General features: G+C 40.3%; 1 long non-coding RNA gene across 1 annotated transcript; it reads left to right on the top strand.

The window, feature by feature from the left end:
- The first annotated feature begins 12,566 nt into the window (after positions 1 to 12,566).
- On the top strand, positions 12,567 to 13,402 carry LOC139435251 (uncharacterized). The gene is made up of 2 exons (XR_011644544.1): positions 12,567 to 13,156; positions 13,269 to 13,402. It is a non-coding gene; the product is annotated as an uncharacterized lncRNA (long non-coding RNA).
- Positions 13,403 to 27,515: the final 14,113 nt, after the last annotated feature.

Below are 27,515 nucleotides of genomic sequence, written 5' to 3' on the forward strand. Positions count from 1 at the left end.
GCTTGTGTCTCTCATTGCTTATACCTAACAGGAATAAGGGTTCCAAACATTTGACAGCCTTTAACACAAAACAGCAATACCGGAAAACATAGCTTGCCTTGGACAGAAACACAACTGAGTAAGACCAGTTACTTAGACAGTAAGATCAACCTGACCTATTTTCCCCTACAAAACTCAGAGTCAACAAACCAGCTGTGTGAACACTCCCTGACTGAAATAGGTCACCATGTCCTTTATCCAGCACCGGAAGTGATCTCGGACGAGCCCCCACTTGTTACAACCTTCCAAAGGCTGGAACAAACAGGGAGGCCACACAGAGTTTAATGCCAAATATTTATTTAACAGATTGTTGAAGAACACCTCTGATGTATAATGTGGTAAGAATCAGACTGTCAGTAGTGTGAGCAGTGTGTGAGTGTGTGGAAGGGTGTTGTAGCATGTTGGAGGGTGCATCAAACCTAACACAGGCTGTAGGCTGAGGTTGCTGCAGCATGCCAGGATCTGAATCAGAGAGCTTGATCCTTGCAGCTGGGCAACCTTTATGCCTTCTGGTGGCTCCGCCTCTAGATGGGCGGGCACAAACAGGACGACACTCCCAGTACCTGCCAGAAGACAGCAAGGCAGGGAGCACAGCCAGGCAGAAGAGGGGAGGGGTCGTCACAACAGGTATGGTTGTACAGTAAGTATATGGCGGTCATTGGGTCTATCGAGAGCACACAGACACACACACACACACACACACACACACACACACACACACACACACACACACACACACACACACACACACACACACACACACACACACACACACACACACACACACACACAGTGCAGGGAGCTATGGCCTCCTCTCTCCACACACAGCATTCCAAAGGGAGATGTTTTCAATTCATTCATTATAGGGGGGTCGCACGGGGTCAAGTTCAATGCCAGGAAAAGAGAGCGGCTACACTAAGGGGAGCGCCACCCACACACAAGCACACACACTCCCATGCAGTGAACACAGCACGAGTAAAATTACAGCCAGCAGAGCCCGGGACTTTGTGTAAATACACCAAAATTAGCCTCATTGTGTTGTTTGCATTTCAACAGAAGAGAAAAAAAAGGATAGGAAGGAGGGACGGTAGAAACAAAAGGATCAAAGCTAATGGGTGGATGGGGGGGCAGAGGTCGGGTGGGGCACTGGTGGCGAGACGAAAGTGGCTGGGCAGTAAACATGTCGTCGGCGCTACAGTGGGGGGTGTAATGATATCATTAGAATGCATCACATCGTCTCTTATTTACACACACCCGTACACACACTCGTCACTTTCCATTTGTTGTACTATGTCATCTTCTTGTCTTTTTTCCCTGTCCCTTCTTTCTTCCATCTGAGAGTTGGATACTTTATTCAGGGAAAGAGTGTGTGTGTGTGTGTGTGTGTGTGTGTGTGTGTGTGTGTGTGTGTGTGTGTGTGTGTGTGTGTGTGTGTGTGTGTGTGTGTGTGTGTGTGTGTGTGTGTGTGGGTGTGTAGGTGTGTAGGTGTGTGTGTGTGTGTGTGTGTGTGTGTGTGTGTGTGTGTGTGTGTGTGTGTGTGTGTGTGTGTGTGTGTGTGTTTTTGAGTAGTAGAGCAGGATGTGGAGACATCTGAAAAAGGACTGTTGTGTCTGATGCCAATGAGGTGGAGATGGTTCTAAAAGAAAAAAAGGGCAACACTTTGTCCCCACTTCCATTCGATATACTAAAAGTATTGTTGGATGGAGAGAAATAAATAGCAGGGGGTGATGGAAAGTATAAATTAAATTGGTCACAGCCTATCGGTGTTCTTTAAATGATGTAAATATGCATGTAAACAATGCTAACTCCATCAGCTGATGAAGCTCTGACTTGCAATTTGAAAAATCAATCTGAAGTTAAAATGATGCTGATGTTTCGCTCATACACCTCCAGAGGGATCAGCAGTGAATCCCAACGTCCCGGGCTCATCTCCTCCATACCATCTAATCACTTGAGGGCCCAGATAGTGTCACTTCTCTTCCTCCAGAGCCACTGATGGTCCCTTTCAGCTGTTCTTGAGAGTCCTCTGACTGCTAGCCTTTTGGCAGTCCCTTCTTACTCCCAGGTCACAGCATAGTGTCGTCATTGATGCTACGAACCCTCTGCAGCCTACCTTGACTGCCTGGACCTTCGCTTTCCAACCATGGAGTCACACATTGTTTGTAGTCTTAGAGTACCTCAGCTTCTTGCGCTTGTAGGCCTCCTCCAATGCATCTTCCCAGGCATTGTCAGCTCAATTATGTTTAATGTAGCGGTGCAAGTCTGACTACAGCACAAAGTCTGATTTGAGGTTGATTAGAAAAGCATAGCATCTGGCCTACGTCCACCATCTTCCCATCATGTGCACTGCCTAGCCGCCCGATGTCTGGTCTTGATGACTTGAGACAGGTAAAAGCCTCACCTTTTCGAACAAACGCTGTTGCCAGCTGGTGGGAGGGAGAGGAACGACAGCTGCAAGAAGCCATAGCACCGGGTTGGGCCACCAGTTGATTCAGCCTTGCATGAGCCTAGTCTTGTAACCCACTAGTATGGGTTTAAGGGTTGTTAGATTCAGGCAGAGGGAGCTAGTGGGGTCTTCTCCGTACCACTGGCCGAGATTTAAAGTACTAGCCCAGTACTACTGCATTTGTATGAAGACTTGGGCGACAGTGGCTGCGAGGGAGTGCGGTCGTCTTTCAACCACAAGGTTGTGGGTTCGATCCCAGCCCGAGCAGCCAACACGTCGATGTATCCTTTTTTTAATACCAGACGCGCAGCAAATGGGATGCTTTTAAATGTTCCTTTGATGCAGTCAGAGCTTGGTAAAGCTGCATTCTCCCACTATGCTCCCTTTTTATGGAATACGCTGCAAGTAAAACTTTGTCTAGAGGCACTTCCTACTGTAAATGCTTTTAAAGGTATGCTACGATTAGCCCTTCATGAAACATGTAACTGTTTTACCTGATGCTATTGCTGATGTGATTATGCTTCTTGCCACTGCACAAATGGCCTTCTGTATTTATATTTGAATTGTATGTTTTTTTGTTTAATGCCTTTGTTTTATGTTGAAACTTGTTGTGTGCCGTGTTGGTCAGGACTCCCTGGAAGAAGAGATCTTGTATCTCAATGGGACATTCCTGGATAAATAAAGGATAAATAAAATAAAATAAAATCCTTGGGCAAGATACTTAACCCTGAGTTGCTCCCGATGGCATGGCCAACGGTGTGTGAATGTGTATGCATGTTAGTTCCTAGAGTAACATACACTGCTCTGTATGAATGGGTGTGAATGGGTGAACGACATGTAGTATGTAAATCGCTTTGAGGAATCTTAAAGACTGGATAAAGCGCTATATACGTACAGTCCATTTACCATTTACATTTGTGCCTCTAATGATATCCCTTGAGTCAGTGGGGGCTGAATAATTCACAATAGTCTCTTTAACCGTATTTATCTCTAATGCCTGGTCTACACTGGCTGAATTGTGAAACCAGCATATCAGAAACTGGATATATTAAGTAACGAAATTACAGTGACCCTGACATGCACAAATATCAGTCACATGTGTGAAATGCTAGGGTTAGGGTTATTGACAGCTGTGTTGTTTGAAATATAAACCCTGCAGACCAATGGCTGAAAAGTTGTGTGGGACTTGCATTCACTCAAAATATGTTCAAGATTACTTTAAGAAGTGTAAATACTCATAAGAGTCTTAAAGGAAATGGATACCCACATGATTCATGCAGATCTATCTTCATTCACCATCCATTCACTGCATTTTAGTTTCATTGTCTTCATGCGGCTGTAATGCCGTCTGGTCAAGGATCTTGTTTCTCTTCTTGGTCCAGTAATAACAGAGCATCCAGCCGGTGGTCACTCTGGTGCTCTCAGACAAACCATTGTTGGTTTTCAGACCTCATTATGGTGACGAAGCCGACCACAGATTCGTGGGGAAGCAATTGGACGACCAGCGTCTATAGAAAAAAGGAGTACTGTTCTCTTCATTTGTTAGAAATCTCTTGACCACACCGCTACAGCAGTTGTGGCATTTTTGTGGTAATAGAACATAAAAAGTAGGGTTATGTGTTATATTAAACAGGATTCTTAAATAAAGGTAGAAGACAACGGGTTAAGCTTTCAAAAGTACCCTTACAAAAATTGGGACAGGATTCAATGCCAAGCGAGAGATAAAATGTGTTTTACTCAGCCTGTGTGTGCTTTTCCAGATAGTTAATGGTCCATTTCCCCACTCACTGATGCACCGTTTTCATCAGAGACAGAAAAAAACCAGGGGTAATTAAAATGTCTTAACTTGTAGCTTAATTACGAGCCAGTCTTGGAATCTCTTTGTCAGTACAACTCGTTTTTCCCTCCGTTTGCATAAAACAATAAAACCTCTGTTAAAAAATATAATTTGCTCTCAGATTCTGCCTTTTTTTGTCTGAGTTGAAAAGTTAAATCAAATCAAAGCCGATTTTTCTTCCAACCACCTTCCCGTCCTCGAGATTCTCCTACACTATAGCCATGGAAATGGGACTTTGGGGATGAAAGGAAACTATAATTTTGTGGTGGGATTAATTTGGAGACATGAGCGATGCCAAATTAAATCCCTGTCAAAACCTCTGCTGATTCTTTTCATCGCCTGCAGATCCCTGAGAAATCTGTTCCCCATGGCGTTTATGATTTGACAGTCCAGTAGTTTTGGACTTAGTTCCCCCCTGATACCTCTGACATGTTGACATTAAGTGGTTTCCGAGACAGGCAGCACCCATATTTCAATCACCATTAAGCAGAGGAAATTCGGCGTTAGTTTGGATGGAAAAAAGAGCCAGTGACAAACAGACATGCACAGATACAACGGCAGGCAAACAACTGTAATTACATTACAGGGTGAGCGGCAGCCATTTCCTGGGAGTGCGGGAAGGTAAATATAGTTTATACCTGACCCTAAGATCTTTCAAAAATTCTCGGACAGATTGTTTACAGGTGTCCTTGACGACTGTCCTTTCCTTCATATCAGCCCTGTCATCTCTCCCACCACTTTTCACTTTGAAAGAAACGTTATATTACCATAAAAAAAACTTTGAAAGAAACGTTATATTATCATAAAAATGTAATGTGGCCTGCTCATACTGCGTGCATGGGTACAGTGGCATTTATTTAATTGAGTTAATTGATAATTTTCTATATTAATTTAAATATATTCAACACATTAAGACACAAGCAGGTTGTTGTTGTTGTTTTTTATTTTTATGTATGCACCGTGACACCTAGTCAAAATCCTCATACGTGTGAACCAACCTAATATATAATATTTGTTTCCTTATTTTTCTTTTAAGGAAAAACTTGGTTGTTTGAATGTTTATGTTGAATAGAGGTCACATTAGGGTATACAAAGTCTAGAAAATGAAAAGAACAAAAGTACAATTGAAGTGCAAAGCAATGAAATTCCTAATACCTTACAATATAACTATTTAAACAATGTTTTTTTTTTCTTAAAAGATTTAAGAAAGGGACAGTGTTGAAAGGGGTAGATAGAGGGGATGACACCCACCAAATAGTCCCAGTCTACTTTCAAACCCAGGTCCTCCGTATGGGGACCAAGCCCCAGAACATGGGCTGTCAGCCAGGGCCGGCCCTAGACATTTTCGAGATTATGATTTGGTGCCCCCCTCCAAGCAATACACAATAGAATATATAAAGAATAAATTAAACATCTCTACAAAAGACCAATACACTACAAAAACAGAAACGTATTGACATAGGTAATATACATAAAGGTTTCAAATATATTCATTATTGTATGAACATGTTTTAATTACCCTTCATGAAACATGTAACTGTTTTACCTGATGCTATTGCTGTTGTGATTATGCTTCTTGCCACTGCACAAATGGCCTTCTGTATTTATATTTGAATTGTATGTTTTTTTTTGTTTAATGCCCTTGTTTTATGTTGAAACTTGTTGTGTGCCGTGTTGGTCAGGACTCCCTGGAAGAAGAGATCTTGTATCTCAATGGGACATTCCTGGATAAATAAAGGATAAATACAAATAAAATAAAAATTGGGGGGTGGATGTCACATCCTCTAGGGGGGTCCGGGGGTACTTTTTAAAGTAAAATGGTTCAATCTGGTGCACTTTCAGCACACAATTACTAGAGACCTGATAGGAGGTACAACTCTAAAACACCCATATGAAAAAGATCGGTTTACATTTTAATAACCAAATAAGTATGTGAACATAACCAATAACCCACAGCCAATAACAAATAAATGTAACATATTTATTTATTTTATCCTTATTATTAATATTGTAGTTATTAAATGAAAATCACTCATCAAACAAAAGTAGCTTCTCTTAAAACTTTAAGAAAATAAAGTGTAAACGTGGACACAAATATAGCCAATGGAGCTCTTACAACTGAGGTTATTGCAAATAAATTAAGATAATGAACAACATTACACACACTATAAATCAAATGAAACAGGCAATCAGAACAACAAGTCTCTATGTTATGGTGTCCTTTAATTAGTCCACATCCTTAAAGTCAGACACGTCTGGACTTCCTTGCTGCAAATTCATTTATTGTATCGTCAAATGATATTTGCCCCGAAACCTCGCGATTGATGCTTATTAAAGCTAATCCATTGAGGCGTTCTTGAGCCATTGACGACCTCAGGTATGTTTTTAATGAGCTTCAATTTGGAGAAGCTCCTCTCCCCAGCAGCAACTGTCACTGGAATAGTGACAGCGATCCTGAGGGCCACCCACATATTTTGATACACTTCGTTCATTTTCTTCTCCTGTAGGAAAGTCAGAAGTTCCAGGGTGGTCATGTTGGCTTTTGGCAAAGCTGGGAAATTCTGCATCTCCAGTGCAAGTTTCCTCTTATCCAGGTCTGACTGTCCCCCCAGCTCAGGGTGTTGCTGAGTGTTTCACACTGCTTCGTCAGATCTTCCTTTGGCAGGTCAGGGAAGTTGAGTAGCACCCCAAACTTTTCCTCTACTTCACCTAAGGCCTTGAATCTCTCCTGCAGTGATGCAATGGAAACATCCACCACCATATTGAAAAAAGAAACTTCAAGTTTCTTTAGTGCATCACTCACTTGCTCCTCCGGGGACTCATAGGAGAACTGTTTCTTGGTTGTTCTCAGCCTCTTCTGCTTGAGAACAGCTTCCACATTCATTTGGCCACAGATGTCTTTGGCAGATGCTTGGGCAGAAGCAAATCCATTGCTTCTGTAAATGACCAAAGAAACTTCTGTTTTTCTCAGGAGGTCAACAGCAATATCCAGCTGCATTTACACTGATTGCAACATTTTGCTGACATGTTTGATGTTGGTCAGGATGTCATACCATACCACAGTGCATATTGCAAAGCGGTATGATCCAACCTCTTCAGCCAAAGATTGTGCCTCAATTTTTACAAATCCATCTGTGGCTTTATCCCTCACCTCTAGAAGTGCATCTCTGACTTCTGCAGCCTGATACCTTACAGCCTCTATGCTGTTGATCCGACTCTCCCATCTGGTATCAGACCATGATTTCAATGTGATGTTCACATGGCTTTTTAGGATGGACCATCTCTGCTTCTGCAGAGCTTTTTGCTGCATCAGCTACCACCAGGTTCAATGTATGTGCTCCGCATGGCACAAATAAAGCCCTTGGATTGATTTGAACAAGTCTGGCTTGGACTCCTTTCCTCTTTCCTTTCATATTTGCACCATTATCATAAGAATGCACTCTACAGTCTTCAAAAGGGATATCAAGCTGTTCTAATCTCTTTAGAATCAGGGTTGAAAGGCTTTCTCCAGTGAACTGTTCTACGTCAAGGAACCCCATAAAATGTTCTTTTATTTGGGGCGTGTGCTGGGTTGTAACTAGTCGAATAATGACTGATAGTTGCTCTGTAATTGGCTCAAATCTGGGGTGCAATACAAAATAATTGAAAAGTATTTGGATTGTTTGATTTCATTGACCATATGGTCCCCAATCCTCCCACTGATGCAATCTATCAGTTAATTTTGAATTATTTTTCCTAAATAGGAAATATTGGTGGTTCCTCTTTGGACCTCAGCAACATGCTGTTTGAGGACTGGGTCGAACTTCGCCATGAGCTCTACCTCCTTCAGGAAGTTGCCATTATTTGGCTGGTTAAGTGTTTCTGTGGTCCCTCTAAAGGCAATGTTTCACTCTGCCAACGACTGAATTATTGCCACCAACCTGGTCAGGACTTCAGGCCACTTCTTCTTTTCAGCCTCCATAAGTGCCATTTCTACCGTGTCTATAGTTAGGCCCTTTTGAAGTCGAGTCTCCAGTTCCTTCCACGACGTCATGTGCCTAGAGTGTTCTGGGCTGTTCTCATGTGTTTTTAGTTTGTCAGTGCAATTTTTCCAGTCATTTAGTCCACTGCTGATTAGTTGGTACTCTTTTTGGGAGAACAGCTTGCAGCAAAAGCAGTAAATACATTTTTGTTTTTCTTGGAATACACAACCCAGCTCCTCTTGATTGTATCACCATTCACTAATCTTCTGTAAAAGTAGTGATGATGGCAACTTCTCCCGTCCTCCTTTTTAGGAATAGTGAAGTCGGATTTTAAATGATATGGCCCTTGTCTGACTAACTCCATCCTCACTGTATCACTCAGTGCTGGCCAGTCAGCAGGATCTGAGGGGACTGCAATGGTGGACTCAGATGGGCCTGGGCAGTCAGCAGGATCTGAGGGGACTGCAATGTTGGACTCAGATGGGCCTGGGCAGTCAGCAGGATCTGAGGGGGCGGCAATGGTGGACTCAGATGGGCCTGGGCAGTCAGCAGGATCTGAGGGGGCTGCAATGGTGGACTCAGATGGGCCTGGGCAGTCAGCAGGATCTGAGGGGGCTGCAATGGTGGACTCAGATGGGCCTGGGCAGTCAGCAGGATCTGAGGGGACTGCAATGGTGGACTCAGATGGGCCTAGGCAGTCAGCAGGATCTGAGGGACTGCAATGGTGGACTCAGATGGGCCAGGGCAGTCAGCCGGATCTGAGGGGGCTGCAATGGTGGACTCACATACTGTGCTCGTTATTCCTTCACCTGCAGGCATGCAATGCAAACATGCAAATAAGTTATTCATGCTTCAGTTTTCAGTATGTATCATAATAATAACAATAATAATAATGACAAAAAAGTAGTGTATTAACGATTACACAGAGACCATACATATTTGGCAAAACTTCTTCAGAGTGTGATGGACATGGGAGTTCAGATGTTCCTTCACCAGCAACTGGGGGCTTTTTGAGGTATTTCTCAAGTGCAGCTGGAAAATTATAGGGTAGATATTAGCACATTACAAACAAAAACATGTATATATAGTCAGGCAAAAATAACTGCTGCAATCTGCCGCAGTATGCAAGTTCACAACTGGCCAATATAATAAAAATTAGGTCTGGACTTTGAATCAGGGGGTAGCAAGTTCGAGTCCCACTGCAGTCAGCATGTCGTTGTGTCCCTGAGACACTTCACCCCTAATTGCTCCTGTGGGGATTGTCCACAGTACTGAATGTATGGAAGTCGCTTTGGATAAAAGCATCTAACAAATTACATGCAATGTAAAAAACACATGCCCATATTGGTTGGTCAGCCTCACTTTATACAAAGGAGCAGTTATCCAGATAGCTTTCTTCTGGCTAACATTCACATTATTTCGTTACAGAAGCATATAAAACAAAGCATTGCACAATAATTAGACATTAAAAAGAGCAGAAAATAAACAAATTCTAAAATATAAAAGAAAATAAACAAAAAAATAAATATATATATATATATACACACAAGTTGACCGTGAAAATAAACGATCTGACAAATTAAACACTATTGGAGGATACAGCTATCACAATAGAAAAGTAGTATATTATTTACAAAAAGATTATATAAGAATTTCATTTCATTTCATTTCAAACCTTTATTTATACAGATAAATCCCATTGAGATCATTGATCTCTTTTTCAAGGGAGACCTGTTCAAGTAGTTCCACATGAAACATAAAAACATAAACAGAACAACAAAAGGACATCATACAGCATCATTTACATAATTATCCACATAAACAGGTACCAATAGCTTCCGATTGAGTAGCATCCAACCGAGCTTTAAAAACATTTAGTGGCACCAGATTGTTCAGTTTCCATTTAATTTGCAGACTATTCCAAGACAGAGGAGCTGCGCATCTAAAAGCTGTCTTCCCTAAGACAGTCCTAGCAGTTGGCACATTTAATAAAACCACAGCATTCGATCTCAGGCAGTAGCCACTTACAATTTTCCGTGAGATCAGGGAGCAGATATAAGATGGAAGTTTCCCTAGCATGGCTTTGTATATAAAAATGTACCAGTGACTGAGCCTCCGTACAGTTAGTGAAAGCAAACCAGCCCTTGCATACAGGGTACAGTGATGGGTTAATGCTTTACAGTTTGTCACAAATTTCAATGCGCTGTGATACGCAGCATCTAACTTGACCAGGCAATTGGCAGGTGCATTCATATACATCAGATCCCCATCGTCCAGCACAGGTAAAAAGGTCACAGAGCCTTTTCCTGGCCTCAAGCGAGAAGCAGGACTTGTTCCTGTAGAAGAAACCTAGCCTAACCCTCAGCTTTTTAAGCAGGTTATTGACATGAAGTTTAAAAGAGAGACAATCATCAAGCCAGATACCAAGGTATTTGTAACAGGTAACCACTTCAAGTTTTATTCCTTGCGTAGTTACAATATCTAAAACAGGCTCTGGTGTCTTTTTAGCTTTAGAAAAGAGCATTACCTTGGTTTTATCCACATTTAAAAGAAGCTTTAGTTCAGCAAGCTGAGTCTGAATAGTGTTAAAAACAGCCTGTAATTTAACACCAGCCTCCTTAATGGAGTGACCTGCACAGTACATCACGGTATCGTCCGCATACAAATGTAAAGTAGCTTCATCCACATTTTCACCTAAACTATTGATGTAGGCGACCGCCTAGTTCGCCAGTGGGAAGGGCCGGCCCTGCTGTCAGCTATACCAACATAACTATACCGTAACCCACTAACTGTTTTTTTGTATTCAGTCAAATGTATACATTCTTAGGGAAAAATAATACATATAAATTCAACACATTAAAGCATAAGCAAGTAAATCATAAAAAAATGTATAATATACATATTTTCATTTTTGTAATACTTTTTTCAAGCACACTTTAATTTTTGAATATTTACACATAATTGAGACCAAAAACAAAAGAACAAAAGTACAACCAAAGTGAAAAGCCAGAATGAACAGAATTCATTATACCTCATGATATATATATTTAAAAGCATGTAGCACAAAGCTTAGAGATCAAACGCTGTTTCACTGTCTCAATAAACAGTAAACGGTTGGATTCAACTGTGAGCAATAGATGATTAATATAAAAAACACTTATCAATTGATTCGTTTCCAAAAGTGCCAACACTTGTTCCTTCTTAGATCACTGAACCTTTGAATGCATTACGTTGTATTGATGGATAGTGTACATCAGGGGTATTCAACTCAAATTCAACGAGGTCCAGTTAGAGAAAATGTCCCCATGCAAAGGTCCAGAGCATCAAAATGCCTAACTTGCTTTATGAATTAGTGTGATATTGAAGGAGCCTGTAGCTGTATCAACGTATGCATGTAATCAACAACTGACTGCCAATCAAATAAAGAAAGTGCAATTCATAAACAACAATATGTATTGTCAATTAACTTTGAACTATACAGATATACAGTAAATACTGTGGATAGGTGTAATGTTCCTCTCGGGCTGCATTTAAAGAAAATAAATAAAATAGCTTTTGAAAATATGAGCATCTTAAAAGTGCTTAATTTTAGATAAATAAAATAAAGTGTAGCAGCAGCTTGAGTTTCCCTTTTTCTTTATAAACCGTTTCACATCATGACTTAACAGTTTCAGCCGATTATAGAACAATATCAGTCTTTACACATCATAACAATTGAACAGTTTTAAAGTGTCTCTTTCTTTCCCTCTTATATTGCAGTCCTTCACTCACTTTGTTCTGTTCAGTGCGAGAATTGAGCTCGAGCTTGTCCTGCCAGGAGTTTACATCTGGGCTGAAATGGTGTCAGGGCCATTCTCATACACACATGCAGGTGCTCATTGGTTAGCCTCGGTTAGCCTGCCCTGTAACGATAGTTATTTTAGTGACCTCAGTTCTGACTTGAGAGGGAATGTTTGGTCAAACACTTTGTGTTTTGTCTCATAGTGGCGTGTTGGCACTTTTAATGAGCGCCACGGTCTCTGAACAAATGAGCCACACTGGCTCTGTGCTCCCAGTGGGCAGGAGGAACATGAATGAGTCCGTCCACTCAGGGTTAACAGCTCTGTTCTCACTGTCCACTTTCCTCTTCTTGGAGAGCGCCATGTGTAATGTGTCTCTCCCTGTCTGCCGCTAACACGCCTGTTCCCTCTCCGCTTCTATCCCTATCGCTAATTATTCTCTTCACTCAGTTTCCTCTCCGCTTCTCTCTGCCCAGAGCCATTTAATAGAAGAGTTACGACATCTCCGTTCACTCCAATGGACCACTTTTTTACAGCAATGGCGGATCGTGGAGCCTCTCAATCGTTCCCCGGAAGTTAGCGCCAAGGCTGGCAGAGCTGTGGAGTTGCAGCATAATAGACCGTTCGTGACGGACTTTTAAAGGTAAGAAGAAGTTTAAAGATGTATATTGCGGATATTATCAGTACATCTGATTCAAATGAACATGTGTATTAAAGGATGTCAGTGGATTATCCCTAAATTAGTAGATTTAGGGAACGTTTACAGATAACAGATTAAGCTAGCATACCGAAGCAAGTTAGCAACACACGTTGAACAGCCTTTTAATTGTAAATTCCGTTCTCTTAATGTCATTTCGTCCAACATGTTGAATTAGAGAAGAGGGGCTTCTAAACGGGATTGTATGCGGGGGTGGAGGGAGTTAAATATTAGATAAATATAACTTTGGTGCGTGTAAGAGTGAGTGTTTTTAGCAGAGCCATATTGTGTCCTTGTGATTCTGTTGATTATTACCCGTCTGTATAATGTTGCAGCCCAGCTGATTCTGGATTGATGGCAAAGGGAGAGGGACTTAAGTGAGAGTGAAAACACAAGGTACGTTTAATACTACTGTTTTATATAAGTAAACACCTTATCTCCCCAAGGCAATAGGTGTGCTATATAGGTGTGTATAACCCTTTCTCCTGTCTGTTGCTCCCTCTCTCAGCACAAGAACCAGAGGGGGATTCAATGGAGCCTGAATACCTGCACTGAGACCCTCACCCTGCACCCTGAGTCTCAACTCTCAGTGTTTTTCAAGCCTTTCCCTGTTTTTTTGTATTAAACAAAACATTAAGCTCTCCCAATGGTGTGGTTTTCGTTTTGTGAAAAAGTGCAAATGCAGTGTTTGTATATAAATCACATATTTTGTTGCTGTTGGTCGTGAAATTGCTCCTGCTGACTTGAGCCAGCCATTTTTTCCTCCGCTCTGTGTCAGTGGGGAAGCCGTACATTCGTACTCCTTTCTCTGAGCGATTTGAGCATCCCCAGGCAGCACAGCAAACCATGGTGGCGACTAGGAGGCAGCACAGCAAACCAGGACAACACGGAGGAAAAGGCACCGACAAACTGCATGATATGCTCTTCTATGTTTATTGAATTCCATGTATTTGCAATGGATGTTCCTAAAGCAACACATTTAACATCATCATCATCATCATCATCATCATCATCATCATCATCATCATCATCATCATCATCATCATCATCATCATATCCTGTCGGTCTCCTGTCCTTTCTGAAAGCCATAAAGACAACATTAGTCATTTAGATAACTTGTGTCCTCAATTACCATGGGATTACTGAAACTACCATGAATTTAAGAAAATGGTAGAAATGAATCCAATCTGAATTTTAAAGCATTACTTTAGATCCCCTCCCTCTAAATGTATCAATAAACATTATAAAGTGATGCTCCTGACTACCATACAAGTTTAAGAAGATAATATTGGTTTGAAAGAATTCAAAGCTATAAATAAACAGCAACAGGCTCTTTAACCAAGGCACTGTTAGTAACATGTAAACTAGTTGTTCACACTAATCCTAATATTATCACTTAATATTAGCAAATTCGATTTTATTTTTGAAAACATATTGATGTAAATACATACACATATCGATTTGTTGTATAAATATTGCAAATCAAAACCTTTATTCACTAATAATTACCAAAAATCGTAGTTCTATCTCCTGTTATCAATGCATTCACATTGCCCGCCATGAACTTCCGGGGAACGATCCCTCGTCTACATGAACCACGTGACGATAACCGTTTTTGGACTTCCGGTGTCGTAAGTCTTCTATTAAATAGCTCTGTCTCTGCCGTGCTCTCGTCTCTTCTTCTGTGTTTCTCTCCCTGTATCGCTCACTTGTCTCTTTCGCCCCCTGTCGGCAGCGTTTCAAATAGAATCTCCCCGTCAAAATTGAAATCCCCTATCAATATAATGATTATAGGTCCGGGTCCGTATAGGTCGGTGCCCGGATCCGGTCCGCCTGTTGCCGACCCCTGGTGTACATTCTCAAAACAATTGACTTGCTACATGATTGTGCAGTCTTAGGTCAAAACATTTGCAGTTTCCAGATTCTTAAATATTAATATTTTTGTTTTTTTCTGTTACTAATGACACATCTTTGGATTTGGACTAATTGCTCGAAAAGATTGAACATGTGTTTATCAACAAAACACAATTTTAAATGTTAGTGTGTGCAGCTTGACATTTACAAGAACTGCTTGTCATATATAGGTGCACCCACCATGTTCTGGTTTGTTTCATTAGAAATGTGCAGTGCTGCTAAAAGATTGAATGCAGCTCTTCCAAATTAGCAATTTTCATACAAACGTCCTCCTCATTCATTCCATGCCCTGTACGCCCACAAATTACACCTTTCATGAACATGTCCAGCTTGTTGTTTGTGTACAGGAAATAATTAGCATGATTCTGCTTACTCAAATTCAACCTGCATTTGTACACACACACACACACACACACACACACACACACACACACACACACACACACACACACACCACACACACACACACACACACACACACACAGATTGACACACATGCACCCACAAAGAGGAAACCCAAACACAGAAACCCACAGCACAGAAACCCACAGCAACTTGGAGTTTATAAATCTCATATCTTCCGGATATACCTGCGTACTACATGGCTTACTGCCTATCCACCTGAAATCCAACCAAACAAAGAAAGATATTCCCTCAGCAGAACTCTCTCTTACTCGAGGCTTTGCAACCGCCAGCTGAGCTCCATGTAAGCAAACTTCCAATGTAGGAACCTGCATTCAATTTGAGACCTGGAGTAAACTGATCTAACAACCAGGCAAGGAAGCCATCACTGTTAGAACTTTATGTGGTGGTTTAGCGGCGCAGCTATGTGTGGATTCTGTTTAGATTGTTTTTGTATTTCTATCCCCTGGGTCTTTGCTGTCTTGTCCAGCTGTGCTTTGCTGCCAGAAGAACGTTTTTCTTCTGCGAGGTGAAGGTTTTTACTGTGCTGGAGAGAAAGTTACATGCAGAAAACTTTCATGGTAGCCAAAGAGGAATTCCTCTGTTAGGGGAAAGCGGGACTGTAAGATGGTGGAAGAGGGGGAGAGTAAGGTCAGGTCAGTCGAATACTCACCAACTCCTGCTTTTTGTGGCAAGTTGCCCGCTTTATGCGAGATCAGAACAGCTTTTTCTGTTGCCTTCCCCATCCCTAAACTGACATCCAGCCCTTCCTTTAAACACCCTCTTTCTGAACGCAGATTAAAGATTTGCCTGTCAAGGGTGCACTGCCGGCGCTAGACAGGCCAACAACTTCCTTCTGATTTGACTTTCATGGCTTTTTAAAATATCTGCTGCGATACATTATGGATGATCTGGAAGGTCAGGACAAGATCACAAGCAGGAAAACAACTGCCCACAAACTCATGTCACTCCCGGCATCAAAACACATGAGAGTACATTGGACGGACCATGTCTTCCGGTGCAAAACAGAACTTTTTTCCTTCTGAACTCTGTCCATTGGTATACAGTTGGAAGGGTGACGAGGGATGTCCCTTTGAAATGATAAGTAAAGTCTACCTCCACTGAGGGACCAGCATTGAAGTCTTTGTTCGCCCATTGGTGACTCAAAGGCGTGTGTGAACTCGAGGGTCGGCGCAGAATAGAAATGACCATGTAACCTACTTCGAGGTCACCTAATGAAGGAAAATGTATTCATATATTTTTCTGGTTGTATTAGTTTGGGCACCATGCTTTCCTTTGAAGCCCAAGGTTGCAGGTTCAGTTTTGAAGTGTTTTTCAATCATCCCTTGGAATTGAAGTTTCTTTTGTACTCGGAATCTGGGCTTCACAGGGCTACAGAATATGTACATACGATGCTAAGATCCTTTTAATTGCACTGTATGTCACAGGTGAGTCAGTTTCCAGGAATTCCAACACCTGTACCACATACTGTATAGGAGAACCAGACAGAAACAATACCCACAAACTCCGACAAGTACATATTTAGGAGTGGATGCATCTCTGCAAAGTCTATTTTGTTCTGTCCCACCGTCCATCCCTCGGGCGGCTTCCGTTCGTCCAGACCTGCTGCGACACCGTTGCCTCAAGCAATTTTCCCCTCTCCATCATCACCTGAATTAAACACTCTCATACACCCCATCCCCGCTGACATACCACCCCCTGTTACCTCGCCACATCCTGGACCCATTTCCCCACATTTTCGAGCCTCTTCCTAGCTGGACCCCCCGGTTGGATTCACAGCGGGGACCGTCCAACCCATCAGAGAAGTAATTCACACTCTGCCTCATTTGAGTTATTTACTCTATTACCACTATGGCAGGCCCATTCCCCGTAGTTACCCACAGAGACCTGGAGCTCGGGCTGGGTAAATCCTGCTTCTAGGACTGGCAATGCCCTCCAACAGCCCCCCCCCCCCCTTCCACCACATTATGACGGGTGCTGCCACCTCAATCTGCAGCTGGCACAGTATGTGGGGGTTTAGGGATGAGATGAGTGTGGAAATTGCTCTGCAAGCTTGGAGTAGAGGTGTGGATGGTACATGGGTGTGTGTTCATGTGTGTGTAAGGCACGTCCTCTCCCCATTGGTAGTCTTCAGTAAGTCATTATCACACCCGAAGCCTGTGCTTCTCTCAGATGGATTTACATGACTCTGTCTGGGGAACTGTGAACAAGACAGGGTCCAGTGGAGAAATGAGAGAAGACCACACTATCATCCTCTCTGAAATGAAAGAGGCAAAGCACGGTCACACCTTAATAAAAAATGTCCCTCCCCTTTTTGGAGGGGTGAATGACGCTCCTCATACTTCACACAATAGGCACAAGTCTCGATTTCTCCCATTATAGAAGTGAAATAGCCCTTCTCATCAAAAAACCCTGCCGGGGTAAGGAATGAGTGATTTTTCCCATTTTCTTCACCTCATTTCAATCTCAAATCATGTCACTTATTACTATTCAGTATTTGTCTGGCTTTTATGGATTCACCTGACTGTCATACATTGTCTTTAGCGGATAACAGGGTCCCACAGACGAGACTATTTGTGAATCCGTTATAGGTCACCTTGCTTATGTTAAACATATAATATACATATTCAGAATTCTTATCAGAATTCTCTGAGTTTTTATTAACTTTGGTTCTTAAAACAGACAAAGTAATTATCGTAGGTGACTTTAATATTCATGTTGACGATGATAAAAATAGCCTTACTGTTGCATTTAACTCTATATTAGATTCTGTTGGTTTCTGTCAGAGTGTAAATAAACCAACCCACTGTTATAATCACACTCTCGACCTTGTTCTGATTTATGGTATTGAAATTGAGCAACTATTAGTCGAACCGCATAATCCTGCTTTATCCGACCATTTCTTAGTAACTTTTGAAGTACTGTTACTAGACTACAAAGCATTAGTCAAAAGCTCTTGCAGCAGAAACCTATCTGTTAGTGCTATAGCCACATTTAAGGAAGAGATTCAACCAATACTTAACTCGATAGCATGTCTGCATGTAGGGGAGGAAACTTATACAAAATGTACACCACCCCAAATTGATCATGTTGTTGATAGTGCTATAGATGCGCTGCGAATAAAATTAGATTCTGTTGCTCCTTTGAAAAAGAAGAAAATAAAACAACATAGATTAGCTCCATGGCATAATGCCGAAACCCGCAAAATAAAGCAAAAGTCTAGACAACTTGAAAGGATATGGCGTTCCACTAAACTTGAAGAATCTCGTTTAATTTGGCATATTACTCTCAATGAATATAAGAAAGCACTGCGTAAAGCGAGAGCAGCCTACTACTCTTCATTAATAGATGAGAATAAGAATAATGCAAGATTTCTTTTCAGCACTGTAGCCAGGCTGACAGAGAGCCACAGCTCGATTGAGCCTTCTATTCCCTTAGCACTCAGTAGTAATGATTTTATGTGCTTTTTTAACGATAAAATTGTTACTCTTAGAAACAAAATTAATGACCTCTTGCCTTCGACCAGTATAGTGTTATCAACAGCTCCCGGAATCGTAAGTTCTAATATTACACTAGATAGTAAACTAGAATGCTTTTCAGCCATTAACCTTGAACAATTACATTCAATGATTCTCTCTTCTAAACCATCAACGTGTATGTTAGACCCAATTCCAACTAAGCTGTTGAAGGAAGTTTTTCCATTAATTAGCACTTCTTTATTAAATATTATGAATATGTCTTTATTATCAGGCTATGTTCCACAATCATTCAAAGTAGCAGTGATAAAACCGCTTCTTAAAAAGCACAACCTCGATCCAGAGGTTTTAGCCAACTATAGACCTATTTCTAATCTTCCGTTCCTCTCAAAAATTCTTGAGAAAGCGGTCACAAAACAGTTGTGTGATTACTTAAAAAACAATGATTTATTTGAAGATTTTCAGTCTGGCTTTAGAACACATCATAGCACAGAGACAGCTCTGGTTAAAGTCACAAATGATATTCTAATAGCCTCAGACAAGGGACTTGTCTCTATTCTTGTTTTGCTCGATCTCAGTGCTGCATTTGATACTATCGACCATGATATCCTATTGCAAAGACTAGAGCACTTAGTTGGCATACAGGGAACTGCTTTAGGCTGGTTTAGGTCCTATCTATCTGAACGCTCTCAGTTTGTACGTGTTAACGATGAATCTTCCACGCAAACCAAAGTTAGCCATGGAGTGCCACAGGGCTCAGTGCTCGGACCTATTTTGTTCACATTATATATGCTTCCGTTAGGCAATATTATAAGGAATCATTCTGTAAACTTTCATTGTTATGCGGATGATACTCAACTATATTTATCAATCAAGCCTGATGAAATTAATCATCTAAATAAAATTCAAGACTGCCTTAAGGACTTAAAAACGTGGATGACCTTAAACTTTTTGATGTTAAACACGACCAAAACTGAAGTTATTGTACTTGGCCCGAAGAATCTACGAAACAAATTATCTAAAGACATACTAACTATGGATGGCATTAATTTGGCCTCCAGTGAGACTGTAAGGAATCTTGGTGTTATATTTGATCAGGATTTATCCTTTAACGCCCACATAAAATCAATTTCAAGGACCGCCTACTTCCATCTACGTAACATTGCAAAAATCAGGCATATCTTGCCTCAAAACGATGCAGAGAAACTAGTCCATGCATTTGTTACTTCTAGGCTGGATTATTGTAACTCTTTATTATCAGGGAGTACCAAGAAGTCAATCAAGTCGCTTCAGCTGATTCAAAATGCTGCGGCTCGTGTACTAACCAGAGTTAGGAAAAGGGACCACATTACTCCTGTTCTGGCTGCCTTACACTGGCTCCCTATAGAACACAGGATAGAATTTAAAATTCTTCTTCTCGCCTACAAAGCCCTTAATGGGCAGGCGCCATCTTACCTTAAAGAACTCATTATACCCTACTGTCCTACTAGGGCATTGCGTTCCAATAATGCAGGGTTGTTGGTTGTTCCTAGAATCTTTAAAAGTACAATGGGAGCCAGAGCCTTTTCTTATCAAGCTCCACATTTGTGGAATCAGCTTCCAGTTTGTGTTCGGGCGGCAGACACCCTATCCGTTTTTAAGAGTGCGCTTAAGACCTTCCTTTTTGATAAAGCTTATAGTTAGGGCTGATTAGATTCAGCCCCTAGTTTTGCTGATATAGGCTTAGTTTGTCGGGGGACATCTTACTTCTTCCTTCTCTCTGTCTATACCCGTGTACACTCATGTTCCGATTAACCCAGCTTCCCCAAATGTCTTTCTTTTTGGTGTCTATATACGCTGGGATCCGGAGTCATGGATGATCCTGCGGTCCTGTGTCCTGGATCGCGAGCGCTGGATCTTGAGTCATGGCTGTGGTCCTGGATCATAGGTCCTGGATGGATATCCTCGTGGATTCATCTTCCTATTATACACACATGCATTTCCAAACATTTGGACTACCTATGTTGCAAATGTATTATCTTTTCAATTTACACACGGCATCTATTCGGACGTCTGTCCGTCCTGGGAGAGGGATCCCTCCTCTGTTGCTCTCCCTGAGGTTTCTCCCATTTTTCCCTTTAAACTGGGTTTTCTTTGGAAGTTTTTCCTTGTACGATGTGAGGGTCTAAGGACAGAGGGTGTCGTATTGTCATACTGATATTCTGTACACACTGTGAAGACCACTGAGACAAATGTAACATTTGTGATATTGGGCTATATAAATAAACATTGATTGATTGATTGATTGATATAAATGTAACTACTAACAGACTGTTTGAGAGTCTGTTAACCTGTTAAGCCCTAACGGTTCAAAAGAGGTGTCAATCATCAAAATCAACCGAGGGGGGCCAGAGATATGGCAAATCCACCCAAATGAGCCCTGAGGTGGGTTTTCTTTTCTAAACCTCTCTAAAAAGGTCAAATTTCACTTGTTTTGCATCAATTATTATTATTATTTTTTTAATTTATTCTACTAAAATCATACAAAAACAAAAACGTATAATTCTTACACACAAATGAACAAAATTAGTAGAAGCGGGAGGGCTGAAGCATAGCTTATGGGGAGTAGCCCTCTCTTGCATCATCATTAGCATCAATTTAATAATGCCACTTATTTCGTCAAAAACGTATAGAAATTAAGGAGTACAAAAAATATATATAAAGAAAACTAATGAAAACTGGAAAAAATAAAAAAAATTAAAAAAAAGTTAGTCCAAGAAAAAAAAGTAAATGCATATATAAGTAATACTGGAAATATCAAATGCTTGTTAGCTGGAGTAATCTGCAAGTATAATTGTTTTTACTTTAGTTTTGAATTGTTGATGACTAGTAATACTTGAAAGGTCTGGGTGAAGTCCATTCCACGTTCAAACTCCGATTATGGATAAGCTTTGTGATTTGATGGTTGTTCTACAGGGCTTGCTACACAACCAGTTAGGATGCCTGGTTGGGTATTTCCTGACTGTGGTTTGGAACTGCTTTTGAATGTTAGTAGGCATTTTGTTATGGTAAATGTTGTGCATAATCAGTACTGTTTTAAGCTTAACTATATCAACAAATTTGAATAGATTGAGTTTTTTAAATATGGGAGTTGTGTGTTCATATTTACCAACACCACAGACTATTCGTAATACTTTTTTTGAGATGTTATTATTTTTTGTAGATTTGTTGCGTACGTGTTTCCCCATATTTTGGAGCAGTAATAAAAGTAAGGGAGAAATAGACTGTTATAAAGAGTTCTGAGTATTTTTTCCTCGAGAATGTTCTTAGTACAGTTTGTTGACACCTATGACAGTTTAGTTTGTACATAATTTATATGGTGCTTCCAGTTGAGTTTTTCATCAACAATGAGTCCTAAAAATGTACATGCACCAACTTTCTCTATCTCAGTATTGCAAATCCGTATAATACAGTCATTTCTACTCTCAGACTTTGTATTGAATAACATGTAATTTGTTTTGGCCACATTAAGGGATAATTTATTAACTGCAAACCAGTTACATAGTATTTCTAATTCTGCATTAACAATTTTAACAAGATCACCAAGATTATGATGGGAGCAGAGAATGGTGCTATCATCGGCAAACAAAATGAATTTTAACATGTATGAGGTGTTGATAATGTCATTAATATAAATCAGGAACAGTTTTGGACCAAAGATTGATCCTTGAGGGACTCCACATGTTATAGGAAGATTGTTTGATTTCGCCTCGTCTGTGTCCACATATTGTAGCCTATTTATCAGATAACTCTTGACCCATTCTTTGGCTTGACCCCTTATGCCATAATGTTCTAATGTGTGTAGCAGTATGGTATGGTTCACAGTATCAAAAGCCTTTTTAAGGTCAATGAATATACCAGCTGTAATCTTTTTTTTCTCAATGTTGTTGGTAATTTCTTCAACCAGTTCAATTACTGCTGAAGAAGTAGAGTGATTTTTCTGAAATCCATATTGGCTGGGGCATAGTATATTAAATTAGCTGAGGAATGACTCCAGACGGTTGTTAAAGAGTTTTTCCAGGATTTTTGAAAATGGTGGTAGTAAAGAAATGGGTCTATAATTATTAAAACTAGATTTATCACCAGATTTGATTTCATTGCGAAAAATACCTTGTTGGAACGATTTATTGCATATATTTACTAGGGGGGCTACAATGTTTGGTGCGACTTGTTTAACAATATTCATACTAAGTCCTAAATAATCTTTGGACTGTTTACTGTGTTGAGTATTAACAATATCAAGCAGTTCATTTTCTGTAATTGGGTTCAGGAACATACTCTGTTGGTTGCAGTTTTTTAGAAAATCATCCACTTTAGATGAAGTTGGGCTGATTTTACTCGCCAGGTTGGGGCCAATTTCAGTAAGGAACTCATTAAACCTATTTGCAACATCCTTTGGGGTTTTTCCTTCGGTTTGGAATTTCTTGAAGTGGTTTTCATATCTCCTATGGCATTTTCTAATTTTTCAGAGAAGTATCGTTTTTCACAGTTTCTAAGGATTGTAGTCAATTTCTTTTTATACAATGTATAACGGCTTTCATATTCAGTGCATTTTTCTTACAGCAAGCGTTTTTCAGTCCACGAGTGAACCAGGGTTTTGAGTCATTATTATTCCTGTTGCCAATCTTAATTTTAACATATGGACAACATTCGTTCATGTTTTGCATGAAAATCCTTACAAACTCATTATAGGATTTGTTTACATCTTTAATCTCAAATACTTCTTGCCATTTTTCATTTTTTAAGCTAATATTTAATTTATTTAGAGAACTGTCATTTAATGTCCACTTAGTTATGTATGTATTTTGTTCTTTGTTATTTACAGGTTCTTTTCCGCAAATTGTGAATATGGGCAGGTGATCACTGACATCAGTGATGAGGGCCCCACTATGATGTTCCGTTTCAAGGACGTTAGTGAAACTGTTATCAATTAACGTTTCAGTAGTGCTAGTTAACCTGGTTGGTTTGGTTATTAGAGGGAGAAGCCCGAGAGAAGAAATCATATCCATGAAGTGTCTCGCCTGTTGGAGCGAGTTGTATTTTAATAAATTAACGTTGAAATCTCCACACACATAAAGGTTTTTAATTCTATGAGGTCTGAGCATTTTTTCTACTTGTTCATTAAATTCCTCAAGATTACTTCCAGGCTTTCTGTACATGCATGAGACGAGTATATGTTTGTTCTGTTTTAGCTCAATGTCTACGGTGACATATTCAAGGAGGTTGTTGCAGCAGAGGGAAATACTTCCTACCAATCTCGCATAAAGTGTGTTTTTAACAAACCGTGAAACCCCTCCACCTCTTTGGAGTTTACGATTCATATGAAAAGCCACATAATCGGGTAAAAGAATGTCAACAGTGTTTGAGTCAGTTTGCCAGGTCTCTGAGATTGCAATAATGTCAAAAGATCTATTTATGAGTTGAAGATATAGTTTGATTTTGTCACTATTTGCATTAAGGCTACGGGCATTAAAGTGTATTAATGAAAAACCATTAATAGCTTTAAGTTCTAAGTTAAAAAGTGTTTCACTATAGTAGCAGCAGTTGTTGGTAAGATTCCTGAAGAAATTAGAGTCTGGGTCAATGTGGGAGTCGAAACAGTTATGTCTTATTGGATTTTCATCAAAGAGATTTAGATCCTTAGAGTTTACTCCGGTCACTGTGGTCACTGGGACTGGGTGATTTGAGTCCATGGTGCATACACGGAGGTAAGTTCATGACTGATCATCTGATGTATAATCTTGATACAGGGTACTTATTATATGTTATAGTTTGGATTCCTAAAGCTTTTAGTCTACTAACCCAGCGGTTCTCAAACTGTGGTCCACGGACCACTGGTGGTCCGCGAGGGTACTGCAGGTGGTCCGTGGAAAAAAGCTAAATAAAATCCACTTTTTATTATCAAGGATTTTCGGGGACCACCTCATATGTGACTAGCTCTATCAAAATCAGTCGCATTGACCTGAAGACAGAGAATTTTGAGTTGTATACACTGTCGGGAAAGAGGAGATTCCTAGCTTTCTAATGATATCAGGCAGTGGGGTAGTGGTCGTTGGGCTCATCGGACATTTATGAGTGAAAATCTCTAATGTCCGAGTGCAAGTGAATGCACCACAAGACACGAGCCTTGTAACCCCTCCCCCGGCCCTGGCGCGAGTGTGGAAATATGATTGGCGGAAATATGATTGGCTGTTCATTTGAACAGGACGGCGCAAAACGAGAAGCATCCGGACCATGATCTGGACCCAATGTAGCTCAAGCCTTTATGCAACTTAGGCCTATACATTGTTTATGTTACTTATATGCCTGTGTTCATTGTTTTGAGTCTGTGTGTGTTGAGCGCAGCACCATCTGCTTTTTGCTGCACAGTAACTAAAGCATACCGGTAGTTTTTTTGTAGACCTGTCTGCCCGTTTTGTGCACGTTTTGTGCACGTTTGCGCACTTGTGGCATTGTTTGGGATGACCTAACTAAAATACCGTCCGCCGACCTCTTTGAGAAACGTACAACGCAGACAGACACCGGTCACAAAAGTATCAGATAGACTTCAATTTACTTTTGATTGTCTATGATTAACTATAAAAAAATATCGGCATTTTAACACTACGTTTATATATGTACTTATTTAGGTTTGCATATGAGGTGGTCCGCGAAAACCCTTGATAATAAATAGTGGTCCGCATAAACAAAAAGTTTGAGAACCCCTGTACTAACCTATCATCCAAGGGTGGTTTTCACTATAAGTAATGGGTTTTCTTTGGACAGAAACTATAATTACATTTTTTATTTATATTATATATATTTATATTGATTCTGACTTTTCTACATCCAACTCACAGGTTTATCTTTGCTTTGAGAAAAAAGATTATTAATTTACCCCTTTTTAGAAATGAAGATATAGTCATTTGTTCTGGGAATGTCATTTTCGAGCCTGAGGCCTGAACAACAGGCTCGGGGCTTAACAGGTTAATGTCCCATCAGACTTTGTCTCGTTGAAACGAACAATTTCCCAAAATGTTGTAGATTTTGTGGACCACGTTTTTTTTTAAATCTTCTGAGGGCACTCTATTCATTAACTGCTGCTTTACAATAAAGTTGGGAGACACAATAGACAGATTAAAAGAGACACAAAAGCCCAGTTTGTAAGAATGTCTTATATTAGTAAGCTCTTTTATGCTTTTTGGGGTTTTCCCTTTCCTGTATTGTGTTATATGGGTTTGTAGGTGCATTGTAATGGTCTGCAAAGGCTAACATCACTGTGTTCCCTCCAGGGGGAGTCCCTCTCGCCTGAAACGCCGCCATTGGTCTCCTTTTTTTACTTCCGGGACATAGTGACATCATTGTGTTACAGTTTCGCTTCTGTTGGCAAGCACTCCAACACATTGTACATGATAGGCTAAGGGGCGGGACATCTCTAAGTGGTTGGCCAATCACAACAAAGAAGGTCAGCTCACCAATCAGAGCAGACTGGGCTCTGGTTTCAGACAGTTTTTGAACATTAAAGCAAAATCATTTGACAACTGTATGATACCTGATTTTGTGTGTGTGTGTGTGTGTGTGTGTGTGTGTGTGTGTGTGTGTGTGTGTGTGTGTGTGTGTGTGTGTGTGTGTGTGTGTGTGTGTGTGTGTGTGTGTGTGTGTGCCCCCATATGTGCAGAGGTGTGTCAGCAAAGCTCCAGTGTTACGATTGGTGTTTGCCCTCATGTCTCTGCAACTGTCCTTGGCCGAGTGGCGAGAGCAGGTGTTGATGCTGCCTCTATTCAAAGTGTGGCTCACACCATTTAAAAAGTGAGGACACACACGGCTGTTTTGCATATGTCGGGGTTCTGCGTCCTCAGTGCACTCAAGGCCTTCTGGGTGGGATTCGATCATCGACACATCAAATTGACTTCCTAACAGTTTTTTTTTTGTTATTTTTTGTCTTTACTTATGCCATATTTTTGTGTATTACCATGTTAATATCTCTTAAGATTTGTTCACACCTATTCTGTCATAATATTTCAATGTTTAAAATAGTTTATCTTTGTTTGTACAGGCAAGAAATACACATAAAGGACACTACAGTATGATGCGATAATAATACCCGCTCAAACACAAAGCATGATTCTTTAAAGGAAATAACAAAAGAAAATAGCTGTTATTTCACGTTCAAATAACTATGTCCACAGTCCTATAGGCTACAGATTAATGTAATATTCTTCTTCAGTGTTCATTTAATCACTCAAAAACAACAAAATGTATAATGTATATTGCACTTAATGTTTATATTTTTGTACTATTATTATAAAGTAATAACTGTCTGTATGTTTATATTGTGCATTCTTGGTAATAATCTAGATATTTATTTGTGTACCATTCATGTTTTTATAATGTTTCTCTGTTTCTGTTTATTTTAATTGAATTTTATTTTTTCTTTTCCAATGCCTTGTCAACATACTGCTGTGACAAAACACATGACTGATTTGTAGTTTATTTAATCTAATTTGGAACTATCTCACCTACATTGAGACCAGTGTTATTATTTGTTTTGGTTGTTGTTTTGAACATGAACTATACCTGTGCTTTGCTGCTATCATCATATGTCTGCTGTGTCATAGTCTGTTAATCCAAAACAATTCATTTCAAAAATATGCTGACATTTCTGTTTGATATGTGTTTGTAACTTGCTAGACACAGATCTACAAAATGAATGCAATGTGTGTGTGTGTCTTACTCTCTACCTACCTCTATCTCTGCCCCCCTCCCAGAGGTGTAACCCACCCCCACCCTGTCATACCTGCCCCCTCCCCGCTACCTCCCTTTTTCAACAGGTTGAATATTGAACTTCTCCCCCCACTATATCTACTCTAAAACTCATATGGGACCACCTCTCATCCTTCCCTTCATTATCCATTCTTTCCACT

Source organism: Pseudochaenichthys georgianus, chromosome 15 (genome assembly GCF_902827115.2).
Source record: "Pseudochaenichthys georgianus chromosome 15, fPseGeo1.2, whole genome shotgun sequence".
Taxonomy (NCBI): domain Eukaryota; kingdom Metazoa; phylum Chordata; class Actinopteri; order Perciformes; family Channichthyidae; genus Pseudochaenichthys; species Pseudochaenichthys georgianus.